This window comes from Saimiri boliviensis, chromosome 3 (assembly GCF_048565385.1).
Source record: "Saimiri boliviensis isolate mSaiBol1 chromosome 3, mSaiBol1.pri, whole genome shotgun sequence".
NCBI lineage: Eukaryota > Metazoa > Chordata > Mammalia > Primates > Cebidae > Saimiri > Saimiri boliviensis.
The window spans coordinates 138,567,315-138,592,956 of NC_133451.1; the positions used below are offsets into that span (position 1 = coordinate 138,567,315).

Below are 25,642 nucleotides of genomic sequence, written 5' to 3' on the forward strand. Positions count from 1 at the left end.
CAGACTAGTTTAAAAACACTTTGTGACAAATGTAACATATTAATGTAAGATGAGAATAGTAGGGAAAACAGTGTCAGGTATATGAGAACTTTCTTCACAACTATTCTGGAAATATAAAACTGTTTTACAATTAAAAGTTTATTTTAAAAAAATCTCCCCTAAAAACACACAAGCAAAATTATTATGATGAAATAAATTACAACAATTTAATATTAGCATGGTGAGCAGCTTTTATTCTGTTTCTCCAAATAATATAAAATAAAATTATCAAGGCTGAATTATTTCAATAAGAGAAAGGTCATTGTTCTTGTAGAAAGTCCTAGTTTGAGCTGTTAGAATTAGAAGGGAATACAAGTACAGAGTCTTGGTGTTAAAATTTTAAAACTGGGATTAAAGTTATTATCTGAGACATTTTGATGCCTCAAGGACAAAAACAAAGACAGCTCCCTAATTCCTTGGCACACTTTTATCTAGAGCATAAATGTCATTTATAAGTTGGTGGGGCACGCATCCCCACCTGAGGGCAGTGGTTCATCTTTGTATCTCCAGCCATGGTTCATAACCATGAGGTTATCAGCGATCAGTGAATGTTTCCTGAATTGAGTGGAGAGGAAACACTTTCACACAAAATAAAGACAATAGAGAATCTGAGGACCTCTAGAAATTTATTCCTTTTGAAGCTACTTGCAAAAATAAATAAGCTAAAGAAGACCTTTCTAGTCAGGATCTTTGCATTGGTGATCTTCCCACCGCTGTCTTCTCAGGCTGCTGAAGTCATCCAGTAGCCCCGCTCCCCGCTGCCAAGGATTGTTCTCGTCAGCTGACTCTTCCTGGGAAAGGGCTGGTGGTGATGATGGAGGCAGTGGCACCATTGTAATTGCTGGGTGTCCTGGCATGGGAGTTCCACTTGCCTTCTTCAGACCTTTGGTGTTAGGGCTCTGGCCTGTGGGAATGAGGTGGGATTAGGAGTAAAGCTTGGAAGTGAGTCTTAGATCCTACCCTACCATCAGCAGTCACAGTTCTCTTTACTCTTTTGTCTCCGTCTCCTCTCCCCCCAGCATTCTTGAAATTGTAGGCAGAATTCCAAAAAGCCTGACATAGTTCAACTCAGACAGAGAGAGTGGTATAATCTCTCCTGGAAAAATTGAAGCCCCAGTTTTAATGGCCAGACTATTTGTCTGGAAGCAAAATGTACAACTTTATCACACTAGTTTTGAGTGTTTAGAAAGGCCCTCATGCTCTGTTACTCCATTAATAAAACAGGAATACTTGCTACCTAAATAGATGAAACCTAAAGGTAGTGAGAATTACTAAAGACTGTATCTTGTGTTTTTTGGTTTTTGTTTTTTTTTTTTTTTTGAGACGGAGTTTCGCTCTTGTTACCCAGGCTGGAGTGCAATGGCGCGATCTCGTCTCACCGCAACCTCCACCTCCTGGGTTCAAGCAATTCTCCTGCCTCAGCCTCCTGAGTAGCTGGGATTACAGGCACGTGCCACCACGCCCAGCTAATTTTTTGTATTTTTAGTAGAGACGGGGTTTCACCATGTTGACCAGGATGGTCTCGATCTCTGGACCTCGTGATCCACCCGCCTCGGCCTCCCAAAGTGCTGGGATTACAGGCTTGAGCCACCGCGCCAGGCCCTATCTTGTGTTTTGAAAGTAAGGTTGTTGTAAAGAATTACCTGTCCCTCTGTCTATCCATTGACACCTTCATTTTGGTTGATTTATATCATTAGGAATTTTTCCAACAAGAAGGGCCATGATGCAAGAAACAGTTGGCATTTCTTATAGACATTCTTATGGTGACATAGATATTGGTTACAGGTGTGAGCAGGATCATCTTTAGTGCAACTAAAAGTTGGAATTAGTACTGGACTGTAAGTGCCACAGCAGTTCTAAAATTTCCAGCACTGGACTAGCTGGGAGTTTGAGGAGTGACTCTGGCTTTGGCTGCTACAGAGAAACAGATGTTACTAGTCATGTATGCATAGTCTTGTCACCAAGAATCTATTATAATTATTATTATTATGATTATTTTGAGAAAGAGTTTCGCTCTAGTCGCCCAGGCTGGAGTGCATTGGTGCAATCTCGGCTCACCACAACCGCTGTCTCTCAGGTTCAAGCGATTCTCCTGCCTCTGCCTTTCCAGTAGATGGGATTATGGGTACCAGTCACCCCGCCCAACTAATTTTTGTATTTTTAGTAGAGATGGGGTTTCGCCATGTTGGCCACGCTGGTCTCAAACTCCTGACCTCAGGTACTCTGCCCACCCTGGTCTCCCAAAATACTGGGATTACAGGTGTAAACCACCACGACTGGCTTATTATTTTTTAAAGTTTGATTATACTTTACCCTCTCCTTTAGTTATATTTCATTGAAATTGGCATTCATTATTAATTCTATATTTGCGAAACTATTTTTTAAAGACTCCAGATAGCCCTAGGTAGTTCCACATTTTCTAATCTTTATTAAAATTGCCCATTAAAAAAAAATTGTTTACTTCTCTGTCTTCTGTACTTAACTGTAATCTCTTTTAAAACAGACTCATCTTGTTTTACTTTTGTCTTCAGCACCTAGGAAAATTGCTGTAACAAAGAAAACACTCATGAAATAATAGCTAAATTAATGCTTTTAAAATTCTAAATGTTTATATGGATTTAATTTGATTATTAATGCACTGTATTTTTATTTTATGCTAGAGCAATAGGGGTATGGGAAATACAGAGATTTGAAGTTGCATGCATGCTGTCATTCACTTTTGTTATTCACATCTGGATTCTGGGGGATTTTAAGCCTTATAATGGCATATACATGTGACTTTGAACTCAGCCTGCTATTTCCAGAAAGTGATTGATTGGCTAGTTCTTTGGCTCTAATCTTCATTATTTAGAGGTCATGAATTTGACATGAACCAGTGAATTTATTTTATTATTTTTTTCTATAGCAATTTTTAAAATAACGTACAAATTATTAAAGTAATTATAAATCTAGAGACACAGGTAGATGAAAAATCATTCATAATTCTCTACCTCTTAGAGGCAACTATTGTTAACATTTTGGGCCTGTGAAGTGGTATGCTGATAAGTGTTTAGCAATCACTGTTTAAGTATAATTCCAATATGAATGTTGGTTGATATGTTTGTTTATATTGAGTAAGATAAACGTAAAACAAAATATGTCAACAAAAACCAAAACCAAAATATATGTCAGAGTTTCTATTCATTTGTCAATTGCATGAGAAACCTCTTTGCTGATTCAGATGATAATTTTCAAATACTGAAAGAATGTTTCCTCAATTTTTTTGTTCTTGTCATAATGTAACAGCTCCACATATATAACATGCTTTTGGTTGAACGTGCATTATTACTAACATTTTCTTCATTACTTTCTTAAGTTTAGACAATCAGTAAAATGATAAATTAAGCCCTGATTTGCCAGTTTTGTGGTATAAATATTCCCACCGTGGCCAATTTAAAGGTACCAATATGATACCACTGATGATGCACAGTAGTACATCATTAGAGGTAGTAAAATTTAAGAAAATGATTAGGAAATGATGAATCTTTAACATCAGCTTTATTTTCATTGTAAGTTTACATAACTTAATTTTTAATAATGGTTACATTTAGCAACTGGCTTGCAAAATTTCTGAAAATTCAATTGTCGGCTCACATGTGCCACTATGAGCTAGCTCCAACACATTACTGGATAGATGTGTTCTCACTTTTTTGTATAGATATAATTATACAGATATGTGTGTAGGTGTCTGTGTGTGTGTGTGTGTGTGTGTGTGTGTGTGTGTGTTAGTCCATTCAGGCTGCTCTAACAAAATACTGTAGACAAGGTGGCTTATAAAAGACAAAAAAAAATTTCACACTTCTGGAGGCTGGGAAGTTCAAGGTGAAGACACCAGCAGACGGCCATGTCTAATAAGGGCTTAGCATCTGCTTCATAGACAGTATCTTCTTGCTGTTTTCCTCTTATGGCAGAAGAGGCAAGGGATCTCTCTCGGGCCTCTTTTATAAAAACATTAATCCCATTCATGAGGACTCTACCCTTATGACCTAATCACCTCCCAAAGGTCACACTTCCTAGTACCAAAATCTTGGGAGTTAGGATTTCAATATGTGAATTTGATAGGGACACAAATATTCAGACCATAGCAAAATATATACTTTTTAAAGTAAGATTTTATAAATAATAATGGGATCATGCAATTTTGTAGTTCAGGGACCTGTTTATCCGCCTTGGAGACATGGATTCTGTTGTCATTTGGTCATGCATGCTCTTTTGCTTTGGAGCAGTCTGCACTCCAGGCCAGTTCACCATGGGTGTAGCTGGTCACAAGGAGAGGCTAGATGAGAATAGCTGAATAAAATGCCTACAGTGTGGCAGGAAAGAAGAAGGAATGAATGGGGACAGGGCAGCATATGCCCCCTGTGTAGCAGGCCAGTTATTTCAAAGTGTGCTGCTGAAGGAGCTATATCATTCCTCAGGCAGAGTCCTTATTTTGAGAACATTTGCAACCTTGCTCTGTCCACCCACAATATTATGCCCCATTCTTTGTTCTGCTGGACTCTGTACCTGCCATTCTCTACTACATTCTCTGCTGTACCTTCTTGCATCCCTCCTGTCTACTTCTTTCTGAGGCTGATAGACAGCACATTTCCTCTCTGTGAATCTTTTTAAATATCCTGAAAAGAGAACTGCTTGTATGGGGCCAATTGTACTCACACTCAAATGTCTATAGTCCTAATGAATAGTCATTCCCCTTACACGATAGTATCCTAGATACATAATATAGTACTAATATCCTAAAACATACTTCTCTGTGGGATCCCAAATCTAGATGTTTACTGTACCTTTAGGATCATTTCATATAACTATTGGTAGACCAATTTAAAATTTAAGTTTAATTTTAAATGGCTTTAATGTCCTTGGGCTACCAAATATGTTCTTGGTATCCAATGGGAAAATTCTCCAGTGGTTTTGCAGGAAAAAAAAAAAAAAAAAAAGATGGCTGGTGAGAGGGTTGCTAGCCCTGCTTGTGTCATGGAGAAATTGTTGAGTATTTACCTAAAAATATTGTACCTACCCACTGCTGAAGTTTCTGTTGCAGTTTCCAGAGAACAAATCTTTGATTGCTAGAATGAATTCAGCTGTTTCCATGTTTCATTTACATTCTTGGTTAAAGCCTTCAGCTTTATAACAGAAACTCCTTAAGAGCTGCCTATTTTTGAAAGACTCAATTAAATCAGTTTTTATTTTATTTTATTTTATTTGAGACGGAGTTTTGCTGTCACCCAGGCTAGAGTGCAGTGCCGCAATCTGAGATCACTGCAACCTCCGCCTCCCAGGTTCAAGCAATTCTCTTGCCTCAGCTTCCCCAGTAGCTGGGATTAGATGTGCCTACCACCATACCTGGCTAATTTTTGTATTTTCAGTAGAGACGGGGTTTCACCATCTTGGCCAGGCTGGTCTTGAACTCCTGACTCCAGGACCCACCTGCCTCGGCCTCCAAAGTGCTGGGATTACAGGCATAAGCCACTGCCCCCAGCCATGAGTTTTTAAAATGTGTTTGTTTTTATTAGTTATTAAATAATTTATGCATTTTTGGAAATGGATCCAAGATGGCTGAATAGGAAGAGCTCTGGGTTGCAGTTCCCAGTGAAAATGCAGAGGGTGAGTGATCGCCACATTTCCAAACGAATTTTTACTGCCCATAGACCAGTAGATTACTGGGCGAAAGAGTGCCACAAGTCTCCAGTGTGGCTGTTTCAGCCAGCACAGCAGGTCTCCGCCCAAAAACTCACACAAATCCAGGCGCTGTTTCAACTGGCAACAGGAACGCCTGGGAGACAGAGTCGCCCATTCAACTGAAAAAAAGGGGGCCGAAACAGGGAGCCAGGTGTTCTGGCTCTGTTGGTCCCACCCACACAAAGACCAACAATCTGAAACGCTCTGGATTGAGAGTTTCACGGCAAGCACAGCTGGACCTGGGATGGTCCAGCTCTGTGCAGGTAAGGGTGTCCGCCATTACCAAGGCAGTCCACCACTACCGAGGCAGTCTGCCATTACTGAGGCAGTCTAACATTACTGAGACAGTCTGCCATTAAAGAGACAGTCCACCATTACTGAGGCAGACTACCATTACCGAGGCAGTTCTAACTATACCCCTATAAACAAAACTGCAAGGAAGTTCACAAAACAGCTTGGTAGAATCCACAGCAGCTCAGCAACACCTATGCTAACAAACTGTGACTAGACTACCTCCTCACTGGACAGGGCATCTCTGAAAAGAGGCAGAAGCATGACAGGAACTTATAAATAAAGCCCCACCTTCCCAGGACAGAGCACCTGGGGAAAAAAGGTGGTTATGAGTTCTGCTGCATCACACTTAAACATACCTGCCCAGCAGCTCTGAACGGAAGAATGGAGCTCACAGCTCAGCACTTGAGCTCCTATAAGGGACAAATTGTCTCCTCAAGAAGTTCCGCGACAATCATATATCCAAAGAGACACCTCATAAAGGAGAGCTCAGGCTGACATCTGGCGGGTATCCTTCTGGGACAAAGATAACAGAAGAAGAAACTGGCAGCAACCCTTACTGTTCTGCAGCCACTGCAGGTGATCCCCAGGCAAGCAGGGTCTGGAGCGGACCTCAAGCAGTCCTGCATCAGAGGGGCCTGACTGTTAAAAGGAAAACTAAGAAACACATAGAAATAACTTCATCATCAACAAACTGGACATCCACTCAGAGACCCCATCTGAAAGTCACCAACTACAAAGACCACAGGTAGATAAATCCACAAAGATGGGAAGAAACCAGCACAAAAAGGATGAAAACACCCAATGAAAACACCCAAAACCAGAACACCTCTAATCCTCCAAGGGATCACAACTCCTTACCAGCAAGGGAGCAAGGCTAGATGGAGAATGAGTCTGATGAATTGACAGAAACAGGCTTCAGAAGATGGGTAATAACAAACTTCTCTGAGCTAAAAGAACATGTTCTAACCCAATGCAAAGAACTTTGGGTATGAACTTTGAAAAAAGATTTGATGAAATGCTAACAAGAATAAACAGCTTAGAGAGGAATATAAATGAACTGATGGAGCTGAAAAACACAACACAAGAACTTTGCAAAGCATACCCAAGTTTCAATAGCCAAATCGACCAAGCAGACAAAAGGATATCAGAGATTGAAGATCAATTCAATGACATAAAATGAGAGGGCAAGATTAGAGAAAAAACAGTAAAAAGGAATGTACAAAGCCTTCAAGAAATATGGGATTATGTGAAAAGACTGAATCTACATTTGATAGTTGTACCTGAATGTGATAGAGAGAATGAATCCAAGCTGGAAAACACTCTTCAGGATATCATCCAGGAGAACTTCCCCAACCTAGCAAGGCAGGCCAATATTCAAGTCCAGGAAATACAGAGAACACCACAAAGATATTTCTCAAGAAGAGCAACCCCAAGACACATAATCGTCAGATTCACCAGGGTTGAATTGAAGGAGAAAATGCTAAGGGCAGCCAGAGAGAAAGGTTGGGTTACCCACAAAGGGAAGCCCATCAGACTCACAGTGGATCTCTCGGCAGAAACCCTACAAGCCAGAAGAGAGTGGGGACCAATATTCAACATCCTTAAACAAAAGAACTTTGAACCTAGACTTTCATATCCAGCCAAACTAAGCTTCAGAAGCAAACTAGAAATACAATCCTTTACAAACAAGCAATTGCTCACAGATTTCATCACCACCAGGCCTGCTTTACAAGAGCTCCTGAAGGAAGTGCTAAACATAGAAAAGACCAGCCAGTACCAGCCACTCCAGAAACATACCAAATGGTAAAGAGCATCGACACAATGAAGAAACTGCATCAACTAATGGGCAAAACAACCAGCTAGCATCAAAGTGGCAGGATCAAATTCACACATAACAATATTAGCCTTAAATGTCAATGGGCTGCGGACTTTCAAGATGGCCACCTAAGAACAGCTCAGGACTTCAGCTCCCAGTGAAAGTGCAGAGGATGACATGATTGTATATCTGGAAGACCCCATCATCTCAGCCCAAAATCTCCTGAAACTGATAAACAACTTCAGCAAAGTCTCAGGATACAAAATCAACGTGCAAAAATCACAAGCATTCCTATACACCAGTAATAGACTTCAAGAGAGCCAAATCAAGAACGAACTGCCATTCACAATTGCTACAAAGAGAATAAAGTACCTAGAAATACAACTAACAAGGAACGTAAAGGACCTCTTCAAGGAGAACTACAAGCCATTGCTCAACGAAATAAGAGAGGATACAAACAGATGGAGAAACATTCCATGTTCATGGTTAGGAAGAATCAACATCGTGAAAATGGCCATACTGCCCAAAGTAATTTACAGATTCAATGCTATTCCCATCAAGCTACCAATGACCTTCTTCACAGAACTGGAAAAAAACACCTTAAACTTCATATGGAACCAAAAGAGAGCCCGCATAGCCAAGTCAATTCTAAGCAAAAAGAACAAAGCGGGAGGCATCACACTACCGGACTTCAAACTATACTACAAGGCTACAGTAATCAAAACAGCATGGTACTGGTACCAAAACAGAGATATAGACCAATGGAACAGAACAGAGGCCTCACAGGAAATACAACACACCCACAACCATCTGATCTTCGACAAACCTGACAAAAACAAGCAATGGGGAAAGGACTCCCTGTTTAATAAATGGTGTTGGGAAAACTGGCTAGCCATGTGCAGAAAGCAGAAACAGGACCCCTTCCTGACACCTTACACCAAAATTAACTCCAGATGGATTAAAGACTTAAACATCAGACCTAATACCATAAAAACCTTAGAAGAAATTCTAGGCAAAACCATTCAGGACATAGGTGTAGGCAAGGACTTCATGACCAAAACGCCAAAAGCAATGGCAACAAAAGCCAAAATAGACAAATGGGACCTAATCAAACTCCACAGCTTCTGCACGGCAAAAGAAACAGTCAGTAGAGTGAATCGGCAACCAACAGAATGGGAAAAAATTTTTGCAGTCTACCCATCTGACAAGGGGCTGATATCCAGAATTTACAAAGAACTAAAGCAGATCTACAAGAAAAAAACAAACAAGCCCATTCAAAAATGGGCAAAGGATATGAACAGATACTTTACAAAAGAAGACATACAGGAGGCCAATAAACATATGAAAAAATGCTCATCATCACTGGTCATCAGAGAAATGCAAATCAAAACCACATTGAGATACCATCTCACACCAGTTAGAATGGCGATCATTAAAAAATCGGGAAACAACAGATGCTGGAGAGGATGTGGAGAAATAGGAACACTTTTACACTGTTGGTGGGAATGTAAATTAATTCAACCATTGTGGAAGACAGTGTGGCGATTCCTCAAGGACCTAAAAATAGAAATCCCATTTGACCCAGCAATCCCATTACTGGGTATATATCCAAAGGATTATAAATCATTCTACTACAAGGACACGTGCACACGAATGTTCATTGCAGCACTGTTTACAATAGCAAAGACCTGGAACCAACCCAAATGCCCAACGATGATAGACTGGATAGGGAAAATGTGGTATATATACACCATGGAATATTATGCAGCCATCAAAAACGATGAGTTCACGTCCTTTATAGGGACATGGATGAACCTGGAAACCATCATTCTCAGCAAACTGACACAAGAGCAGAAAATCAAACACCGTATATTCTCGCTCGTAGGCGGGTGTTGAACAATGAGAACACATGGACACAGGGAGGGGAGCACTACACACTGGGGTCTGTTGGGGGGAAATGGGGGAGGGGCGGGGGGTGGGGAGGTGGGAAGAGATATCATGGAGAGAAATGACAGATACAGGTGAGGGGACGGAAGGCAGCAAACACACTGCCATGTGTGTACCTATGCAACAATCTTGCATGTTCATCACATGTACCCCAAAACCTAAAATGCAATTAAAAAAAAAAAAAAAAAAAAAGTCAATGGGCTAAATGCCCCGATCAAAAGACACAGACTGGCAAATTGGATACAAAGTCAATACCCATTGATGTGCTGTATCCAAGAAACCCATCTCACATGCAAGGATACACATAGGCCCAAAATAAGGGGATGGAGGAAGATTTACCAAGCAAATGGAGAGAGAGAGAGAGAAAAAAAAAAAAAAAAGCAGGAGTTGCAATTCTAGTCTCTGATAAAATAGACTTTAAACCAACAAAGATCAAAAGAGACAAAAGAAGGGCATTCTATAATGGTAAAAGGATCAATGCAACAGGAAGAGCTAATGATCCTAAATATATATACACCCAATACAGGAGCACCCAGATACACAAAGCAAGTTCTTAATAACCTACAAAGAGACTTAGACTCCCACACAATAATAGTGGGAGATGTTAACACTTCACTGTCAATATTAGACAGATCAACAAGATAGAAAATTAACAAGGGTATCCAGGACTTGAACTCAGACCTGGACCAAGCAAACCTAATAGACATTTACAGAACTCTCCACCCCAAATCCACAGAATATACATTCTTCTCAGTACCACATCACACCTACTCTAAAATTGACCACATAATTGGAAGTAAATCAGTCCTCAGCAAATGCAAAAGAATGGAAATCATAACAAACAGCCTCTCAGACCACAGTGCAATCAGGTTAGAACTCAGAATTGAGAAACGAACTCAGAACCACACAGCTTCATGGAAACTGAACAACTTGCTCTTGAATGTTGACTGGATAAACAATGAAATGAAGACAGAAATAAAGATATTCTTCAAAACCAACAAGAACGAAGATACAAAGTACAAGAATCTCTGGGACACATTTAAAGCAGTGTCTAGAGGAAAATTTATAGCAATAAATGCCCACATGAGAAGCAAGGAAAGATCTAAAATTGACACCCTATCATCAAAATTGAAAGCGCTAGAGGAGCAAGATGAAAAAACTCAAAAGCTAGCAGAAGACAAGAAATAACTAAGATCAGAGCAGAACTGAAGGAGATAGAGACACCAAAAAAACCCTTCAAAAAATCAATAAATCCAGGAGCTGGTTTTTTGAAAAGATGAATAAAATGGACCACTAGCCAGATTAATAAAAAAGAAAAGAGAGAATAATCAAATACATGCAATAAAAAACAATAAAGGGGATATCACTGCAGATTCCACAGAAATACAAACCACTGTCAGAGATTACTACAAACAACTCTATGCACATAAGCCAGTAAGCCTGGAAGAAATGGATAAATTCCTGGACACATGCACCCTCCCAAGCCTAAACCAGGAAGAAGTCGAAACCCTGAATAGACCAATAACAAGGGCTGAAGTTGAGGCAGCAATTAATAGACTACCAACCCAAAAAAGCCCAGATCCAGATGGATTCACAGCCAAATTCTACCAGACATACAAAAAGGAGCTGGTACCACTCCTTCTGAAACTATTCCAAACAATCGAAAGAGAGGGAACACTTCCCAAATCATTTTATGAGACCAACGTCATCCTGATACCAAAACCTGGCAGAGACTCAACAAAAAAAGAAAACTTGATGCCAATATCCATGATGAACATAGATGCAAACATCTTCAGTAAAATACTGGCAAACTGATTGCAACAGTACATCAATAAGCTTATCCATCACAATCAAGTAGACTTCATCCTGGGGATGCAAGGCTGGTTCAACATACACAAGTCTGTAAACATATTTCACCACATAAACAGAACCAAAGACAAAAACCACATGATTATCTCAATTGATGCAGAGAAGGCCTTTGACAAAATTCAACAGCCCTTTATGCTAAAAACACTCAATAAACTAGGTATCGACAGAACATATCTCAAAATAATAAAAGCTATTTACAACAAACCCACAGCCAATATCATACTGAATTGGCAAAAACTGGGCGTCCCCTTTGAAATCTGGCACCAGACAAGGATGCCCTCTCTCACCACTCCTATTCAATATAGTATTGGGAGTTCTAGCCAAAGCAATCAGGCAAGAAAAAGAAATAAAGTGTATTCAGTTAGGAAAGGAGGAAGTCAAATTGTCTCTGTTTGCAGACAACGTGATTGTATATATAGAAGACCCCATCGTCTCGGCCCCAAATCTCCTGAAACTGATAAGCAACTTCAGCAAAGTCTCAGGATACAAAATCAATGTGCAAAAATCACAAGCATTCCTACACACCAATAACAGACTTAAAGAGAGCCAAATCAAGAGCAAACTGCTATTCACAATTGCTACAAAGAGAATAAAATACCTAGGAATACAGCTAACAAAGGATGTAAAGGACCTCTTCAAGGAGAACTACAAACCACTGCTCAAGGAAATAAGAGCAGACACAAACAGATGGAGAAACACTCCATGCTCATGGTTAGGAAGAATCAGTATCGTGAAAATGGCCATACTGCCCAAAGTAATTTACACATTCAACACTATCCCCATCAAGCTACCAATGACTTTCTTCACAGAACTGGGAAAAAACCACCTTAAACTTCATATGGAACCAAAAGAGAGCCCACATAGCCAACTCAATTCTAAGCAAAAAGAAAACAGCTGGAGGCATCACACTACTTGACTTCAAACTATACTTCAAGGCTACAGTAATCAAAACAGCATGGTACTGGTACCAAAACAGAGATATAGACCAATGGAACAGAAGCCTCGGAAGCAACACCGCACATCTGCAACCATCTGATCTTTGACAAACCTGACAAAAACAAGCAATGGGGAAAGGATTCCCTGTTTAATAAATGGTGTTGGGAAAACTGGCTAGCCATGTGCAGAAAGCAGAAACTGGACCCCTTCCTGACACCTTACACTAAAATTAACTCCAGATGGATTAAAGACTTAAACACAAGACCTAACACCATGAAAACCCTGGAAGAAAACCTAGGCAAAATCATTCAGGACATAGGCACAGGCAAGGACTTCATGACTAAAACACCAAAAGCAATGGCAACAAAAGCCAAAATAGACAAATGAGATCTAATCAAACTCCAGAGCTTCTGCACAGAAAAAAAAAAAAAAAAAAAAAAAAAAAAAAAAAGCATTTAGAGTGAACCAGCAACCAACAGAATGGGAAAAAATTTTTTGCAATCTACTCATCTGGCAAAAGACTTACAGCCAAAATCTACAAAGAACTAAAACAGATTTACAAGAGAAAAATAAACAAACCCATTCAAAAGTTGGCAAAGGATATGAACGGACACTTTACAAAAGAAGACATATATGAGGCCAACAAACATGAAAAAATGGTCATTAGAGAAATGCAAATCAAAACTACATTGAGATACCATCTCATGCCAGTTAGAATGGCAATCATTAAAAAATCTGGAGACAACAGATGCTAGAGAGGATGTGGAGAAATAGGAACACTTTTACACTGTTGGTGGGAGTGTAAATTAGTTCAACCATTGTGGAAGACAGTGTGGCGATTCCTCAAGGACCTAGACATAGAAATTCCATTTGACCCAGCAATCCCATTACTGGGGATATATCCAAAGGATTATAAATCGTTCTATTATAAGACACCTGCACATGTATGTTCATTGTGGCACTGTTTAAAATAGCAAAGATTTGGAGCCAACCCAAATGCCCATCGATGATAGACTGGACAAGGAAAATGTGGCACATATACACCATGGAATACTATGCAGCCATAAAAAATGATGAGTTCATGTCCTTTGTATGGACATGGATGAACCTGGAAACCATCATTCTCAGCAAACTGACACAAGAACAGAAAACTAAACACCGCATATTCTCACTCATAGGCAGGTGTTGAACAATGAGAGCACATGGACACAGGGAGGGTAGCACTACACACTGGGGTCTGTTGGAGGGATATAGGGGAGGGACAGCGCGGGGTGGGGAGTTGGGGAGGGATAACATGGGGAGTAAGGCCAGATATAGGTGATGGGGATGGAGGCAGCAAACCACATTGCCATGTATGTACCTATGCAACAATTCTGCATGTTCTTCATGTGTACCCCAGAACCTAAAGAGCAATAAAATATATATATTAAATAATAATTTATGCATTTTATGAATTTATACTGATTAGGTTTTGCTGTTATGTATATATTCATTGCTTCATTATTTTCTCAACCATTGATCGAGCGTATTTTATTTTGGCTTAGACATCACTGGATATTTGGTGAAAAGCTAGAAATGTAATGCTGTAGGAGCCTTTAAAAGGTCAAAGGAAGGCTTAGCTAACCTAAAACCTTCGATCAAGTGATACAAAGCTAAGAAATGGGTGGCTAGGGCCTTCACATTTGAAAGATATATTTTTTAAAGTTATGTGATGTGGAAAAATCTTATAGTGTCACAATTTATTTAAATTTTGCTTTTTAAAACCTATCTGCCTTACTATTTCACAAAAAGCCTTGGCTTCAAACTGAATTTCTAAGTTTTTGGAAGTGTCAGTTAATTAATATTTTGATCAGATTCAGATGCTTAAAATATGTATTTCTTTTTACATTTAAAAATGACCACTGTTATCCCTTACAGTAGTTTTATTTTAATCTCGTAAAAAATAGAGACAAATCATGTTCCTCACCTTTTTTCTTTCCCTTTTGCCTTCTACTAAACACAGTGATTTTTCATATGTTTTAGAATTAATGGTAGGGTTTTATTTTTTACAGGAGGATATTATGCTGGTTAATTGAGATGAATTTGTTCTTATGTGAAAAATATCACGTTGAGGTTAAAGCATCTTTCCAAATAGTCACATGCATGCACACACCCCTTTGTTTGTAGCAGTTGTTGCTAACCTAGTTCCAAATATTAGCTGCTTCTGGAACATTTGAATTTTCATGCTGATTTTGATTGATACATCATCAGTAGATAAGAGACACCCATGCCATGCAGCTATCCCTTCTGAAGGATTCAAAGTAAATTAGAAAGTTGGGCAGGGTGGCTCACACCTGTAATCTCAGCACTTTGGGAGGCAGAGATGGGCAGATCACTTGAGGTCAGGAGTTCAAGACCAGCCTGGCCAACATGGTAAAACCCTGTCTCTACTAAAAACTACAAAAGTTAGCTTGGTGTGGTGATGCACGCCCATAATCCCAGCTACTCAGGAGGCTGAGGCAGGAGAATCATTTGAACCTGGGAGTAGGAGGTTGCAGTGAGCTAAGATTGTGCCACTGCACTCTAGCCTTGGTGTCAGAGTGAGACTCTGTCTTAAAAAAAAAAAAAAGAAATTATCCAGGCATGGTGGTGTGAGCATGTAATCCCAGCTACTTGGGAGGCTGAGACAGGAGAATCATTTGAACCTGGGAATTGGAGTTGGAGGTTGGAGGTTGCAGTGAGCCGAGATAGGGCTGATGCACTCCGGTCAGGGCAATAGAGTTAGAGTGAGACCCTGTCTTAAAAAAAAAAAAAAAAAAAAAAAGTAAATTATAGATTAAGTCGAAATGAAGGCCAGTATATTGGTATACACTTTACACACCCATTAAATATTTAATGACTCTCCACTTTTAATCTGATAGACTTAACAGATTGAAGTCAAACTCCTTTCTTTCTCCTTTCATCCTTTCTAACTTCTCCTCCTATGTTCTTTATATGCCCTAAAATTTAAATAATCTATTAATCAGATACATACCTACATATGTGTTCCTTTGGTTTTCAGTGTCTCCAAAGGAATACAGCTAATCTTGGGTTATTTAAAAAGTGTTAGATTGTTCATGCATTAAGGAAGTAAAAAGATAACTAAAACCTGTAGCCAGAAATGTTAGAATGAACAACCATTCTCCATGTCTGACCTCAAAAAGCATCACTGAATATCCGTTTGAGTTTACAGCAGCAAGGTAGAAGGAGGTGGTACTGTTACCACTTCCTACACATTACCATCTTCTATCCTTACGCATAATGGGACTGAGGGAATGTGTTCTCTTTCTGGGTCCACCAGGGGGCGTAGTTTTAAGGGCAAGAATTTCCCAGCATCATGCCTCCCTCCCATCTGTCTCCATCCGGGAGATGTAATGGTTTAATCGCAGGCTCAGGAAGAAACTAAGAGTCAGTCACCTCAGCGGAAGTTCTAAGGAACTCCCTTCATCGGCCAGGGGTCTTAGAGAAGGTGGAGGTTCCTCCCAGGTTAAAAATCCCCTTCTTCCACACCCCTTCAGACTCCATGTTTGGATCCCCTTCCACAAACACTCCATGGAAGCTGTTTTTCTGTCTCCTGGATTTTCCCTCTGGAGTCCCCTTCCACACTCTCTCGTGGAAGCCTGTCTTCCCCTCCTAAACGCCATCTCTCTCTATTCCCTTCCACCCAATGTGGAAGCTGCTTTCCTCTCCTGGATTCCATCTTTCTGGATTGTCTCACTCAGTGTGAGAGGAGCTTTCCTTCCCTGGTTTTCCCCCTCTGGGAACCCTTCTCACTCCATGTGAGAGCGGCTTTTCTTTCTCTCACTCAGTGTGAGAGTTAGTTGTTTTTCTCTCCTTCTCCTGTTTCTCTCTTTAAATAAATCACTTTCTACAAACACTTTTGATTCTGGCATTCACTGCGCATTGGGCCATGGTCTCCTCACCCATTCTTGGGGAGTGATTGACCAAGAACCTGAAGAAATGTTCTCTCAGGGGAACTGAGGGGGCACCCCTGAGCCCCAACAGAACAGGACCAAGAGAAGAGAAAAACAGATTATGTGTTTTTTTAATTTTTATTTTTTAAAAAAGAAAACTTCAGTAGCTTTTCGGGCAATAAGTGGTGTTTGATTACATGAACCAATTCTTTAGTGGTGACTTCTGAGATCTGGTGCATCCATCACTTGCGCAGTGTACACTGTAACCCAATGTGCTGTCTTTTATCTCTCACCCCCTCCTACCCTGTCTCCTGAGTCCCCAAAGTCCCTTATATCATTCTTATGTCTTTGTATCCTCATAGGACGTATGATGTCTGGTTTTTCAATTCCTGAATTACTTCACTTAGAATAATAGTCTGCAGTTCCATCCAGGTTGCTGTAAATGCTATTATTTCATTATTTCATTCTTTTTTATGGCTGAGTAGTATTCCATGGTGTATCTATACCACGTGTTCTTTATCCACTCATTGATTGATGGGCATTTGGGCTGGTTCTGTGTTTTTACAATTGTGAATTATGCTGCTGTAAACATGCATGTGCAAGCATCTTTTCAGTATAATGACTTATTTTCCTCTGGGTTGCTGCAAATGCCATTATTTCATTCCTTTTTATGGCTGAGTAGTATTCCATGGTGTATATATTGCATGTTTTTTGTTTTTGAGACAAAGTCTCGCTCTGTTACCCAGGCTGGAGTAGAGTCCAATGGTGCAATCTTAGCTCACTGCAACCTCTGCCTCCTGGGTTAAAGCAGTTCTTCCCCTTCAGCCTCCCAAGTAGCTGGGACTACAGGTGCACACCACCACACCTGACTAATTTTTGTATTTTTAGTAGAGACAGGGTTTCACCACGTTGGCCAGGATGGTCTAGATCTCCTGATCTCAGGTGATCCACCTGCCTTGGCCTCCCAAAGTGCTGGGATTACAGGTGTGAGCCACCATGCCCGACCTACTGCATGTTCTTTATCTACTTGTTGATTGGTGGGCATTTGGACTGGTTCCATGTTTTTGCAGTTGTGAATTATGCCGCTATAAACATGCATGTGCAAGTATCTTTTCGGTATAATGACTTAGTTTCCTCTGGGTAGATGCACAGGAATAGGATTGCTGGATCAAATGGTAGATCTACTTTTAGTTCTTTAAGGAATCTCCACACGGTTTTCCATAGTGGCTATACTAATTTACATTCCCACCAGCAGTGTCAAAGTGTTCCCTTTGTACTGCATCCACACCATCTATTATTTTTTTATTTTTTTATTATGGCCAATCTTGTGGGAGTAAGGGGCTATCACATTGTGGTTTTGATTTGCATTCCTTGATAATTAATGATGTTGGGCATTTTTCATATGTTGGCCATTTGTATATCTTCCTTTGAGAATTGTCTGTTCATGTCCTTAGCCCACTTTTTATGGGATTATTTGTTTTTTACTTGCTGACTTGTTTGAGTTCCTTGTAGATTCTGGATATTAGCCCTTTGTCAGATGCAAAGATTGTGACGATGTTCTCCCACTCTGGGTTGTTTACTCTGCTGATTATTTCTTTTGCTGTGTAGGAGCTTTTTAGTTTAATTAAGTCCTGTCAAGAAAAATAGATTATATGTTCTAATGAGAACCAGCATATTGGAGTATTCAGTATATGTTTAATAAAAAACAAACTAATACTATAAATAGCAGATTTTTCTAGGTAGTGACAAGCTAGTATGTTTTCTCCTTCCCTTTTTGCCTTGAGATTTTTTTCATCCCTGGACTGAGGGTTTTTACTTGGTGCTTTGTGTTTTGTTTGTTTTTGAGACAGGGTCTTTCTCTGTTGCCCAGGCTAGACTGTGTTGGTGCCATCCTGGCTTATGGCAGCCTCACATTCCCAGGCTCAAGGCATCCCCCTGCCTTAGCCTCCCAAGTAACTGGGACTACAGGCAGGCACTCGCCACCATGTCCAGCTATTTTTTTTTTTTTAATTTCTTTGTAGAGATAGGGGTCTCACTATGTTGCCCAGATTTGTTTTTTCTTGTATAGGTGTTAAGACTCTAAATATGGACTGTGATGTAGGAAACATCTGCCTTTGATGTTCCTTTTTGATGTGACCAAATGATTCCTGTTTGAATTTCCATCCAGCTTCTTGTGTCCTACTTTCTCTTGCCAGGCAGTGTCCCCTGCCAGTCTCGTGTCTGTGGTGGCAGTTTATGCCAGGTTTTCTCCAAACGTTCTTAAGGAATTGTCCGAAAGGATGTGTCACCCATTTGCATATATGTAGTTTTTGAAACCAGGATGATAGGTTTGAGAAGAAGGTGTAGATTTTCTCTCTCTCTCTTTTTTTTAAGAACCTCTCTTCACATCTTTTAAAGTCATTGTTAAGTAGGGCGTAACTGGATGAGTCAGTTGTTTTTCAGCAACTTTTTCTTTACATATTATCAAAAGTATTTCATGGCATGGAATCTGAGCATGTCAAGAGGACTTATCAAATTGCCTTAATTTTTTAAAATTTGCTGTAATTATTTTTTAAATTTAGGATTTATGTACAATATCATTCCAATGTGTATATGGCCTCAGAAGGAGTTTATAATCTAGTAGAGGAACTAATATGTAAAAATACCTGTCTGATAAAAGATAATATACATATATATATATATGTTCTAATTTTAAGAAAAGCGGACATTCAAATCATAAGCCCTTTTCTTATGTACAGGCTTCTCACTAGGCCATGAGCACCTATGGGCAGGAGCCATGTCTTAGTTAATCTTGTTTCTTTGGTGCCCAGCACAGCACTGGACTAGCATAGGCATTAGGTTTCTTGGTTGAAAATTAAGGTTAACTTTTTTTTTCCTCCATCTCTACTAAAGACCAATGCTATCCTATTACTGGTGGCTCACACCTGTAATCCCAGCACTTTGGGAGGCCGAGGCAGGCGGATCATTTGAGGTCAGGAGTTCGAGACCAGCCTGGCCAACATGTGTTTCTATTAAAAATACCAAAAAAATTACCTGGGCATGGTGGTGGGTGCCTGTAATCCAAGCTACTCTCAAGGGTGAAGCAGGAGAATTGCTTAAACCCAGGAGGTAGAGGTTGCAGTGAGCCAAGATCACACCACTGCACCCCGGCCTTAGTGACAGAGTGAGACTCTGTCTTAAAAAAAAAAATTAATCCTGCTATATTGCTACACATCTAGAAAAGGGAGGATTGGATTTTAGACTTTTTAGGTTTTCTGTATAAACTCTTTCTACAGCTCGCCTAGGTTGACTGTGGAGGAAAGATACAACCCCTGAAAAGGTTTATTCTGGTAATTCCTTGGTTCATTCAATAGATGTTCATTGAACACAATTATACATCATACCCACAGTTCTAAATCTTTCCATATTCATATTTGAAGGGATTAGATTCTGTGCTCATATGTTGCCACATTTCTTTCTTTCTTTTTTTTTTTTTTTTTTGAGAGGGAGTTTCGCTCTTTTTACCCAGGCTGCAGTGCAATGGCGCAATCTCAGCTCACCACAACCTCCGCCTCCTGGGTTCGGGTAATTCTCCTGCCTCAGCCTCCTGAGTAGCTGGAATTACAGGTACACGCCACCATGCCCAGCTAATTTTTTGTATTTTTAGTAGAGACGGGGTTTCACCATGTTGACCAGGATGGTCTCAATCTCTTGACCTTGTGATCCACCTGCCTCGGCCTCCCAAAGTGCTGGGATTACAAAATGCCACATTTCTTAGGTGCCAGTTTGACATGCACCATACCTCTTCTGAAACCAAGTGGTATCTGTTCCACGTCATGTAACATACCCACTCAGACAAGTTCCATCTGATAAACATCACTGTATGTTATTGTATATTACACATGGTTTGAAATTTAGCAGCATACTAGTGAAGAGTTTGTGCTGCTTATTGCTTGGGAACTACCAGAGTCGTAACTTATGAAAAGACAGATTCTAAAGAAAGTGTATAATGAGAAAACTGAGTAGGCAGAATTATTCCTAAAAAATTCTGTTAATTGATACTAGAAGTACAGTATTTATTGCCAATGTAAGTGCCATATTAAAGTCTACTGCACCATCTCTAAATAAGGTCAGCCTGGCCAGTTTTCCATTAGAAGTGAGTGCTGTTCTTTAGTGAACAGATGCTCATCAAGGTGACATTTTGTATTTAAAAAAAAAAAAAACCTATTTTAAACATCAGACCAGACACTTTTGACAAAATGTGCATACAGTGAGATGTAACTGGCAATTGAGTCCAACGAACAAAATCAGCAGCTAAATTATTCCTGGGGGTTTGCTTAAGTGGATTGTAGGTGGAATCACTGGTACTATTTAAATGATAATATTTCTTTCTCTTTGTGAATAGAATTGAGTTCACATTAGTCTAGTAGTGGGCACAAGATACATGATACATTCTCCTTGAGAAGCTTGCATTCTAATTAGAGAGTTAAGACAGGCATGTGTCATTTAAAAAAAAGAATTGAGAAGGACAGGGCAACATATTCTGATTTTTAAATTTGCTGTAGTTATAAATAACATAATTGAAAGACTTTTCTAAGATCCTTGAACTTTTGTGGGATTTCTTTTTTAATAGAGTTAAATATGAAACTAAATATACATAGCTTCTTGATCACCATGCCCATTGTCTGGGAAACATCCTGAGGATCCTAAAGGAACAGAGGTCTGTGTTTTCGATGGGGAAAATACAGTGTTTACAAAAGCTTGTAGGTTTGTTTTGTTCTCTTGACTTTTTTATTGCTTTGGCTTCATAGGAGATTGGGTATATGAGAAGCATGTATTATAAAACTCAGAATGGTTGTAAATGGTGAATAGTAATTCCAGCAGAAATGCAAATCATTTAAATTTATAAGGTAGGATTAAAATAACTATAGGTTAACCCACTGGTGATGGCAGGATAGCTCCAAAAATTTCAGCCATATATATTGTGAACCACAGAAAGGTGTATATTGGAAATTAGGGCAGGAAATTTAACTAACATTTCTTGAGACTCCAATATGTGCCCAGTACTATAATTTTTATATATATATATATATATATATATATATTTTAGATGGAATCTCACCCTGTCACCCAGGCTGGAGTGCAGTGGCATGATCTCAGCTCACTGCAGCCTCCACCTCCTGGGTTCAAGCAATTCTCTGCCTCAGCCTCCCGAGTAGCTGGGATTACAGGCACCCTCCACCACACCTGGCTAATTTTTTTTTTTTTTTTTTTTTTGAAATGGAGTCTCACTCTCTTTCCCAAGATGGAGTGCAGTGGCATGATCTCGACTCACTGCAACCTCCACCTCCCAAGTTCAAGTGGTTCTCCTGCCTCATCCTCTTGAGTAGCTGGGACTACAGGCATGTGCCACCACACCTGGCTAATTTTTGTTTTTTTTGGTAGAGACAGGGTTTCACCATATTGGCCAGGCTGGTCTCAAACTCCTGATATCATGATCTGCCTGCCTCGGCCTCCCAAAGTGCTGGGATTACAGGCGTGAGCCACTGCACCTGGACTGTTATATATATTTTACAGGGTTTTCTTATTCAGTCTTAGCAACAAGACAAAAGATAGTCACTAGTATCCTCACATTACAGATAAAGAAACAATTTAATCAAGTAATTAAATTGGCCAGCTCACACAAATAAGAAAACATCTCTAGCTGACCACCAATTCTGTAGGCTTCCCATGACAGTCATGCTGCCCCAGTGGGTATATCCTGCTTTCTGCTTACATGGCTTGTGCAGGGGAACACCTCTTTTTAAAACAATCAGATCTTTTGAGACTTACTCATTTTCATGAAAACAGCACAGGAAAGACCCACCCCCATAATTCAGTCACCTCCTACCAGGTTCCTCCCACAACACATGGGAATTGTGGAAGGTAAAATTCAAGTTGAGATTTGAGTGAAGACACAGCCAAACCACATCATTTCACCCCTGGCCCCTGCTAAATCTCATGTCCTCACATTTTAAAACCAATCATGTCTTCTTAACAATCCCCCAAAGTCTTAACTCATTTCAGTATTAACTCAAAAATGTACAGTCCAGTGTCTCATCTGAGACAAGACAAGTTCCTTCCGCCTATGACCCTGTAAAATCAAAAGCAAGTTACCTACTTCCTAAATACAGTGGGGCTACAGGCATTGGGTAAATACAGCCATTCCAAATGGGAGAAATTGGCCAAAACAAAGGGGCTGCAGGCCCCATGCCAAGTCCAAAATCCAGTAGGGCAGTCAAATCTTAAAGCTCCAAAATGATCTCCTTTGACTCTATGTCTTACATCCAGGTCACACTGATGCAAGAAGTGGGTTCCCATGGTCTTGGGCAGCTCCACCTCTGTGGCTTTGCAGGGTACAGCCTCCCTTCCAGCTGCTTTCACAGCTGGCATTCAGTGTCTGCAGCTTTTCCAGGAGCACAGTGCAAGCTGTCAGTGGATCTATTGTTCTGGGGTCTGGGGGAGGATGGCCCTCTTCTTCTAGCTCCACTAGATGGGCCCCAGTGGGGCCTCTGTGTTGGGGCTCTGACCCCACATTTCCCTTCCACACTGCCCTAGCAGAGGTTCTCCTTGAGAGCTCCACCCCTGCAGCAAACTTCGGCCTGGACATCCAGGCATTTGCCTACATCCTCCGAAATCTAGGCAGAAGGTCCCAAACCTCAATTATTGATTTCTGTGCACTTGCAGTGCAAGCTGCCAAGCCTTGGGGCTTGCACCCTCTGCCATGAGAACAGCACAGGAAAGACCCACTTCCATAATTCAGTCATGGCTCTATGTTGGCCAATATCAGCCATGGGTGGAGTGGCCAGGATGCAGGGCACCAAGTCCCTAGACTGCACACAGCAGAGGGACCCTGGGCCTGGTCCATAAAACCATTTTTTTCTCCTAGGCCTCAGGGCCTGTGATGGGAGGGGTCACCATGAAGACTCGTGACATGCCCTGGAGACATTCTCCCCATATTGCCCTGGGGAGTAACATTTGGCTTCTTGTTACTTATGTAAATTTCTGCAGCTGGCTTGAATTTTGCCTTAGAAAATGGGATTTTCTCTTTTATTGCATTGCCAGGCTGCAAATTTTTCAAACTTTTATGCTCTACTTCCTTTATAAAACTAAATGCCTTTAAAAGTACCCAAGTCACTGCTTGAATGCTTTGCTGCTTAGAAATTCCTTCTGCCAGAGGCTTAAATCATAACTCTCAAGTTCAAAGTTCCACAGATCTCTAGGGCAGGGGCAAAATGCCTCCAGTCTCTTTGTTAAAATATAACAAGTGTCACCTTTACTCCAGTTCCAAACAAGTTCCTCATCTCCATCTGAGAACATCTCAGCCAGGTTTTCATTATCCATATCATTATCAGCATTTTGGGCAAAGCTATTCAACAAGTCTCTAGGAAGTACCAAACTTTCCCACATTTTCCTGTCTTCTTCTGAACCCTCCAAACTGTTCCAGCCCCCGCCTGCTACCCAGTTCCAAAGTCACTTCCACATTTTTAGGTATCTACAGCAGCACCCACTCTATCGGTACTAATTTACTGTATTAGTCTGTTTTCACACTTCTGATAAAGATGTACCTGAGACTCAGCAAATAACAAAAGAAAGTTTTGTAAACTTTCCTTTTGGACTCACAGTTCCAAATGTCTGGAGAGACCTCACAATCATGGCAGAAGGTGAAAAGCACGTCTCACAAGGCGGCAGACAAAAGAGTGCTTGTGCAGAGGAATGCCTCTTTTTCAAACCATCAGATTTCATGAGACTTATTCACTATATGAGAACAGTGCCTGAAAAATCTGCCCCTATAATTCAATCACCTCCAACCAGGTTCCTTCCATGACATGTGGGAATTGTGGGAGTTACAATTCAAGATGAGATTTGGGTGGGGATGCAGCCAAACCATGTCATTCATTGAGTGACTTAAAATGACAGAAACTTATTGCCTCACAGGCTTGGAAGCTGGAAGTCAAGAAATCAAGGTGTCAGTAGGGCTATGCCCCTCTGAAATTCATAAGCAAATTATTCCTTGCCTATTAGCTTATGGAGGTTTACCAGCAGTCTTTGGTGTACCTTGGTTTGGCTCTTCAGATGGCCATCTTCTAAGGAACCAGTTATGTTGTGTTGGGGCCCATCCAACTCCAGTATGACCTTTTCTTAACTAATTACATCTGTAATGACTCTATTTTCAAAGAATGTCACATTCTGAGGTCCTAGTGGTAAGGACATCACATTTGTTTTTGAGGGAGGACATGCTTCAACCCATAACACCTTCCATGTTCCACCCCAATCAATACATCTTCCTTCTCAACAAAGAAACAAAGGATGTTTTAAATTCATAATAGCATCCCTGCCAAATCAGTGGTAGTGAGCAAGGAGATTGTGATGTATTCACTAAGAGGACTGTTACCTCTTCCATATTACAGATTAAGTATCCCTAATCCAAAATCCAAAATGCTTCAAAATTTGAAATTTTTGAGCAGTAACATAATGTTCAAAGGAAATGCTCATTAGATCACTTTGGATTTCAGATTTTTGGATTAGGGATACTTAACTAGGAAGTATATAATGCAAATATTCCAAAATAAAACGAAATCCTAAATAATTCTGATCCTAAGGATTTTGGATGAAGGACACTCCACCTGTACCTTATACCAATTCTTTTTTTCAAGTAGCTATTTTGTAGAAAGCCTTCAAGCACTCTTTAAAAAATCAGTATGGCTGTAAACAGTTGTATCTTTCTATTACAATCCTTGCTTTATGGTATCAGAGACCTCCTAGAGCTTAACCTTTCCCACTATATAGCATAATAGTATTGTCTTGGTCAGTTTTGTGCTGCTGTAACAGAACACCACAAACTGTGTAATTTATAATGAACAAAATTTATTGGCTCATGGGTATTAAAATCTGGGATTGAGAGGCTGGTGTTTGGAGAGGGTCTTCTTGTGGCCGTGTCATCCCATGGTGAAATGTAGAAGGGCAAGAGAGGAAGCAGGGTGGTGGGTAGGAGGGGAGAAAGGGAGAGAAAGGAAAAGTGGGGGAGAAAGACAGTCTGGGAGGCAGAGGGGAAAGTCTCACAAGATTATTT

At 40.3% G+C, this 25,642-nt stretch overlaps 1 protein-coding gene across 10 annotated transcripts in view; it reads left to right on the forward strand.

Annotated features, from left to right (window-relative positions):
* Positions 1-25,642, forward strand: part of SH3D19 (SH3 domain containing 19) — a 217,007-nt gene that overhangs the window by 123,138 nt on the left and 68,227 nt on the right. The gene's annotated exons all lie outside the window — the stretch shown is intronic.